This window comes from Phalangium opilio, unplaced genomic scaffold (assembly GCF_054372755.1).
Source record: "Phalangium opilio isolate 3A_F unplaced genomic scaffold, DU_Popi_V2 ptg001421l_1, whole genome shotgun sequence".
Taxonomy (NCBI): Eukaryota; Metazoa; Arthropoda; class Arachnida; order Opiliones; family Phalangiidae; genus Phalangium; species Phalangium opilio.
The window spans coordinates 776,132-783,636 of NW_028324258.1; the positions used below are offsets into that span (position 1 = coordinate 776,132).

At 47.9% G+C, this 7,505-nt stretch overlaps 1 non-coding gene across 1 annotated transcript; it reads left to right on the top strand.

Annotated features, from left to right (window-relative positions):
* The first annotated feature begins 308 nt into the window (after positions 1-308).
* Positions 309-381, top strand: TRNAK-CUU (transfer RNA lysine (anticodon CUU)). The gene has a single exon. It is a non-coding gene; the product is annotated as a tRNA-Lys (tRNA).
* Positions 382-7,505: the final 7,124 nt, after the last annotated feature.

The window sequence follows — 7,505 nt, forward strand, 5'->3', positions numbered from 1 at the left end:
CATTTAATTTGTGGGCTTCCGTGGCGCAATGATTAGCGCGTTCAGCTGTTAATCGAAAGGTTGAAGGTTCGAGCCCACCCGGGAGAGGTGTTGTGGGGTCTCAGATGTAGCGTAAAAAGTCAAAACTTTTCCACAATACGAGACAACCATTTAATTTCTGAGCTTCCGTGGCTCAATGGTTAGCGCGTTCGGCTGTTAACCAATAGGTTGGTGGTTCGAGCCCATCCGGGAGCGGTGGTGTGAGGTCTCAGATGTGACGTAAAAAGTCAAGGTTTTTCCACAATACCTGACGAGCAATTAATTTTTGGGCTTCCGTGGCGCAATGGTTAGCGCGTTCGGCTCTTAACCAATAGGTTGGTGGTTTGAGCCCACCCGGGAGCGGTGATGTGGGATCTCAAATGTAACGTAGAAAGCCAAAGTTTTTCCACAATACCTGACGACCATTTATTTTTTGGGCTTCCTTGGCGCAATGGTTAGCGCGTTCGGCTGTTAACCGAAAGGTTGGTGGTTCGAGCCCAACCGGGAGAGGTGTTGTAGGGTCTCAGATGTAACGTAATAATCCATAACTTATCCACAATACCTGACAACCATTTAATTTCTGAGCTTCCGTGGCTCAATGGTTAGCGCGTTTGGCTGTTTACCAATAGGTTGGTGGTTCGAGCCCATCCGGGAGCGGTGTTGTGAGGTCTCATATGTAACGTAAAATGTCAGACTTTTTCCACAATACCTGACGAACATTTAATTTTTGGGCTTCCGAGGCGCAATGATTAGCGCGTTCAGCTGTTAATCGAAAGGTTGAAGGTTCGAGCCCACCCGGGAGAGGTGTTGTGGGGTCTCAGATGTAGCGCAAAAAGTCAAAAATTTTCCACAATACGTGACAACCATTTAATTTCTGAGCTTCCGTGGCTCAATGGTTAGCGCGTTCGGGTGTTAACCAATAGGTTGGTGGTTCGAGCCCATCCGGGAGCGGTGTTGTGAGGTCTCAGATGTGACGTAAAAAGTCAAAGTTTTTACACAATACCTGACGAGCATTTAATTTTTGGGCTTCCGTGGCGCAATGGTTAGCGCGTTCAGCTGTTAACCAATAGGTTGGTGGTTCGAGCCCACCCGGGAGCGGTGTTGTGGGATCTCAAATGTAACGTAGAAAACCAAAGTTTTTCCACAATACCTGACGACCATTTAGTTTTTGGGCTTCCGTGGCGCAATGGTTAGCGCGTTCGGCTGTTAACCAATAGGTTGGTGGTTCGAGCCCATTCGGGAGCGGTGTTGTGAGGTCTCAGATGTAACGTAAAATGTCAGAGTTTTTCCACAATACCTGACGAACATTTAATTTTTGGGCTTCCGTGGCGCAATAATTAGCGCGTTCAGCTATTAATCGAAAGGTTGAAGGTTCGAGCCCACCCGGGAGAGGTGTTGTGGGGTCTCAGATGTAGCGTAAAAAGTCAAAACCTTTCCACAATACGTGACAACCATTTAATTTCTGAGCTTCCGTGGCTCGATGGTTAGCGCGTTCGGCTGTTAACCAATAGGTTGATGGTTCGAGCCCATCCTGGAGCGGTGTTGTGAGGTTTCAGTTGTGACGTAAAAAGTCAAGGTTTTTACACAATACCTGACGAGCATTTAATTTTTGGGGCTTCCGTGGCGCAATGGTTAGCGCGTTCAGCTGTTAACCAATAGGTTGGTGTTTCGAGCCCACCCGGGAGCGGTGTTGTGGGATCTCAAATGTAACGTAGAAAGCCAAAGTCTTTCCACAATACCTGACGACCATTTAGTTTTTGGGCTTCCGTGGCGCAATGGTTAGCGCGTTCGGCTGTTAACCAATAGGTTGGTGGTTCGAGCCCACCCGGGAGCGGTGATGCTGGATCTCAAATGTAACGTAGAAAGCCAAAGTTTTTCCACAATACCTGACGACCATTTATTTTTTGGGCTTCCTTGGCGCAATGGTTAGCGCGTTCGGCTGTTAACCGAAAGGTTGGTGGTTCGAGCCCAACCGGGAGAGGTGTTGTAGGGTCTCAGATGTAACGTAATAAGTCATAACTTATCCACAGTACCTGACAACCATTTAATTTTTGAGCTTCCGTGGCTCAATGGTTAGCGCGTTCGGCTGTTAACCAATAGGTTGGTGGTTCGAGCGCATCCGGGAGCGGTGTTGTGAGGTCTCATATGTAACGTAAAATGTCAGACTTTTTCCACAATACCTGACGAACATTTAATTTTTGGGCTTCCGAGGCGCAATGATTAGCGCGTTCAGCTGTTAATCGAAAGGCTGAAGGTTCGAGCCCACCCGGGAGAGGTGTTGTGGGGTCTCAGATGTAGCGCAAAAAGTCAAAACTTTTCCACAATACGTGACAACCATTTAATTTCTGAGCTTCCGTGGCTCAATGGTTAGCGCGTTCGGCTGTTAACCAATAGGTTGGTGGTTCGAGCCCATCCGGGAGCGGTGTTGTGAGGTCTCAGATGTGACGTAAAAAGTCAAGGTTTTTACACAATACCTGACGAGCATTTATTTTTTGGGCTTCCGTGGCGCAATGGTTAGCGCGTTCGGCTGTTAACCAATAGGTTGGTGGTTCGAGCCCAGCCGGGAGCGGTGATGTGGGATCTCAAATGTAACGTAAAAAGCCAAAGTATTTCCACAATACCTGACGACCATTTATTTTTTGGGCTTCCTTGGCGCAATGGTTAGCGCGTTCGGCTGTTAACCGAAAGGTTGGTGGTTCGAGCCCAACCGGGAGAGGTGTTGTGGGGTCTCAGATGTAGCGTAAAAAGTCAAAACGTTTCCACAATACGTGACAACCATTTAATTTCTGAGCTTCCGTGGCGCAATGGTTAGCGCGTTCGGCTGTTAACCAATAGGTTGGTGGTTCGAGCCCATCCGGGAGCGGTGTTGTGAGGTCTCAGATGTGACGTAAAAAGCCAAAGTTTTTCCACAATATCTGACGACCATTTAGTTTTTGGGCTTCCGTCGCGCAATGGTTAGCGCGTTCGGCTATTAACCAATAGGTTGGTGGTTCGAGCCCACCCGGGACGGTGTTGTGGGATCTCAAATGTAACGTAGAAAGCCAAAGTTTTTCCACAATACCTGACGACCATTTATTTTTTGGGCTTCCTTGGCGCAATGGTTAGCGCGTTCGGCTGTTAACCGAAAGGTTGGTGGTTCGAGCCCACCCGGGAGCGGTGTTGTGGGATCTCAAATGTAACGTAGAAAACCAAAGTTTTTCCACAATACCTGACGACCATTTAGTTTTTGGGCTTCCGTGGCGCAATGGTTAGCGCGTTCGGCTGTTAACCAATAGGTTGGTGGTTCGAGCCCACCCGGGAGCGGTGATGTGGGATCGAAAATGTAACGTAGAAAGCCAAAGTTTTTCCTCAATACCTGACGACCATTTATTTTTAGGGCTTCCTTGGCGCAATGGTTAGCGCGTTCGGCTGTTAACCGAAAGGTTGGTGGTTCGAGCTCAACCGGGAGAGGTGTTGTAGGGTCTCAGATGTAACGTAATAAGTCATAACTTATCCACAATACCTGACAACCACTTAATTTCTGAGCTTCCCTGGCTCAATGGTTAGCGCGTTCGGCTGTTACCCAATAGGTTGGTGGTTCGAGCCCATCCGGGAGCAGTGTTGTGAGGTCTCAGATGTAACGTAAAATGTTAGAGTTTTTCCACAATACCTGACGAACATTTAATTTGTGGGCTTCCGTGGCGCAATGATTAGCGCGTTCAGCTGTTTATCGAAAGGTTGAAGGTTCGAGCCCACCCGGGAGAGGTGTTGTGGGGTCTCAGATGTAGCGTAAAAATCAAAACTTTTCCACAATACGTGACAACCGTTTAATTTCTGAGCTTCCTTGGCTCAATGGTTAGCGCGTTCGGCTGTTAACCAATAGGTTGGTGGTTCGAGCCCACCCGGGAGCGGTGTTGTGGGATCTCAAATGTAACGTAGAAAACCAAAGTTTTTCCACAATACCTGACGACCATTTATTTTTTGGGCTTCCTTGGCGCAATGGTTAGCGCGTTCGGCTGTTAACCGAAAGGTTGGTGGTTCGAGCCCAACCGGGAGAGGTGTTGTAGGGTCTCAGATGTAACGTAATAAGTCATAACTTATCCACAATACCTGACAACCATTTAATTTCTGAGCTTCCGTGGCTCAATGGTTAGCGCGTTCGGCTGTTAACCAATAGGTTGGTGGTTCGAGCCCATCCGGGAGCGGTGTTGTGAGGTCTCAGATGTAACGTAAAATGTCAGAGTTTTTCCACAATACCTGACGAACATTTAATTTGTGGGCTTCCGTGGCGCAATGATTAGCGCGTTCAGCTGTTAATCGAAAGGTTGAAGGTTCGAGCACACCCGGCAGAGGTGTTGTGGGGTCTCAGATGTAGCGTAAAAAGTCAAAACTTTTCCACAATACGTGACAACCATTTAATTTCTGTGCTTCCGTGGCTCAATGGTTAGCGCGTTCGGCTGTTAACCAATAGGTTGGTGGTTCGAGCCCATCCGGGAGCGGTGTTGTGAGGTCTCAGATGTGACGTAAAAAGTCAAGGTTTTTACACAATACCTGACGAGCATTTAATTTTTGGGCTTCCGTGGCGCAATGGTTAGCGCGTTCAGCTGTTAACCAATAGGTTGGTGGTTCGAGCCCACCCGGGAGCGGTGTTGTGGGATCTCAAATGTAACGTAGAAAACCAAAGTTTTTCCACAATACCTGACGACCTTTTAGTTTTTGGGCTTCCGTGGCGCAATGGTTAGCGCATTCGGTTGTTAACCAATAGGTTGGTGGTTCGAGCCCACCCGGGAGGGGTGATGTGGGATCTCAAATGTAACGTAGAAAGCCAAAGTTTTTCCACAATACCTGACGACCATTTATTTTTTGGGCTTCCTTGGCGCAATGGTTAGCGCGTTCGGCTGTTAACCGAAAGGTTGGTGGTTCGAGCCCAACCGGGAGAGGTGTTGTGGGGTCTCAGATGTAGCGTAAAAAGTCAAAACTTTTCCACAATACGTGACAACCATTTAATTTCTGAGCTTCCGTGGCTCAATGGTTAGCGCGTTCGGCTGTTAACCAATAGGTTGGTGGTTCGAGCCCATCCGGGAGCGGTGTTGTGAGGTCTCAGATGTGACGTAAAAAGTCAAGGTTTTTACACAATACCTGACGAGCATTTAATTTTTGGCCTTCCGTGGCGCAATGGTTAGCGCGTTCAGCTGTTAACCAATAGGTTGGTGGTTCGAGCCCACCCGGGAGCGGTGTTGTGGGATCTCAGATGTAACGTAGAAAACCAAAGTTTTTCCACAATACCTGACGACCATTTAGTTTTTGGGCTTCCGTGGCGCAATGGTTAGCGCGTTCGGTTGTTAACCAATAGGTTGGTGGTTCGAGCCCACCCGGGAGGGGGATGTGGGATCTCAAATGTAACGTAGAAAGCCAAAGTTTTTCCACAATACCTGACGACCATTTATTTTTAGGGCTTCCTTGGCGCAATGGTTAGCGCGTTCGGCTGTTAACCGAAAGGTTGGTGGTTCGAGCCCAACCGGGAGAGGTTTTGTAGGGTCTCAGATGAAACGTAATAAGTCATAACTTATCCACAATACCTGACAACCATTTAGTTTCTGAGCTTCCGTGGCTCAATGGTTAGCGCGTTCGGCTGTTAACCAATAGGTTGGTGGTTCGAGCCCATCCGGGAGCGGTGTTGTGAGTTCTCATATGTAACGTAAAATGTCAGAGTTTTTCCACAATACCTGACGAACATTTAATTTGTGGGCTTCCGTGGCGCAATGATTAGCGCGTTCAGCTGTTAATCGAAAGGTTGGTGGTTCGAGCCCAACCGGGAGAGGTGTTGTAGGGTATCAGATGTAACGTAATAAGTCATAACTTATCCACAGTACCTGACAACCATTTAATTTTTGAGCTTCCGTGGCTCAATGGTTAGCGCGTTCGGCTGTTAACCAATAGGTTGGTGGTTCGAGCGCATCCGGGAGCGGTGTTGTGAGGTCTCATATTTAACGTAAAATGTCAGACTTTTTCCACAATACCTGACGAACATTTAATTTTTGGGCTTCCGAGGCGCAGTGATTAGCGCGTTCAGCTGTTAATCGAAAGGCTGAAGGTTCGAGCCCACCCGGGAGAGGTGTTGTGGGGTCTCAGATGTAGCGCAAAAAGTCAAAACTTTTCCACAATACGTGACAACCATTTAATTTCTGAGCTTCCGTGGCTCAATGGTTAGCGCGTTCGGCTGTTAACCAATAGGATGGTGGTTCGAGCCCATCCGGGAGCGGTGTTGTGAGGTCTCAGATGTGACGTAAAAAGTCAAGGTTTTTACACAATAACTGACGAGCATTTATTTTTTGGGCTTCCGTGGCGCAATGGTTAGCGCGTTCGGCTGTTAACCAATAGGTTGGTGGTTCGAGCCCAGCCGGGAGCGGTGATGTGGGATCTCAAATGTAACGTAAAAAGCCAAAGTTTTTCCACAATACCTGACTACCATTTATTTTTTGGGCTTCCTTGGCTCAAGGGTTAGCGCGTTCGGCTGTTAACCAATAGGTTGGTGGTTCGAGCCCATCCGGGAGCGGTGTTGTGAGGTCTCAGATGTGACGTAAAAAGTCAAGGTTTTTACACAATACCTGACGAGCATTTAATTTTTGGGCTTCCGTGGCGCAATGGTTAGCGCGTTCGGCTGTTAACCAATAGGTTGGTGGTTTGAGCCCACCCGGGAGCGGTGATGTGGGATCTCAAATGTAACGTAGAAAGCCAAAGTTTTTCCACAATACCTGACGACCATTTTTTTTTGGGCTTCCTTGGCGCAATGGTTAGCGCGTTCGGCTGTTAACCGAAAGGTTGGTGGTTCGAGCCCAACCGGGAGAGGTGTTGTAGGGTCTCAGATGTAACGTAATAATCCATAACTTATCCACAATACCTGACAACCATTAAATTTCTGAGCTTCCGTGGCTCAATGGTTAGCGCGTTCGGCTGTTTACCAATAGGTTGGTGGTTCTAGCCCATCCGGGAGCGGTGTTGTGAGGTCTCATATGTAACGTAAAATGTCAGACTTTTTCCACAATACCTGACGAACATTTAATTTTTGGGCTTCCGAGGCGCAATGATTAGCGCGTTCAGCTGTTAATCGAAAGGTTGAAGGTTCGAGCCCACCCGGGAGAGGTGTTGTGGGGTCTCAGATGTAGCGCAAAAAGTCAAAACTTTTCCACAATACGTGACAACCATTTAATTTCTGAGCTTCCGTGGCTCAATGGTTAGCGCGTTCGGCTGTTAACCAATAGGTTGGTGGTTCGAGCCCATCCGGGAGCGGTGTTGTGAGGTCTCAGATGTGACGTAAAAAGTCAAGGTTTTTACACAATACCTGACGAGCATTTAATTTTTGGGCTTCCGTGGCGCAATGGTTAGCGCGTTCAGCTGTTAACCAATAGGTTGGTGGTTCGAGCCCACCCGGGAGCGGTGTTGTGGGATCTCAAATGTAACGTAGAAAACCAAAGTTTTTCCACAATACCTGACGACCATTTAGTTTT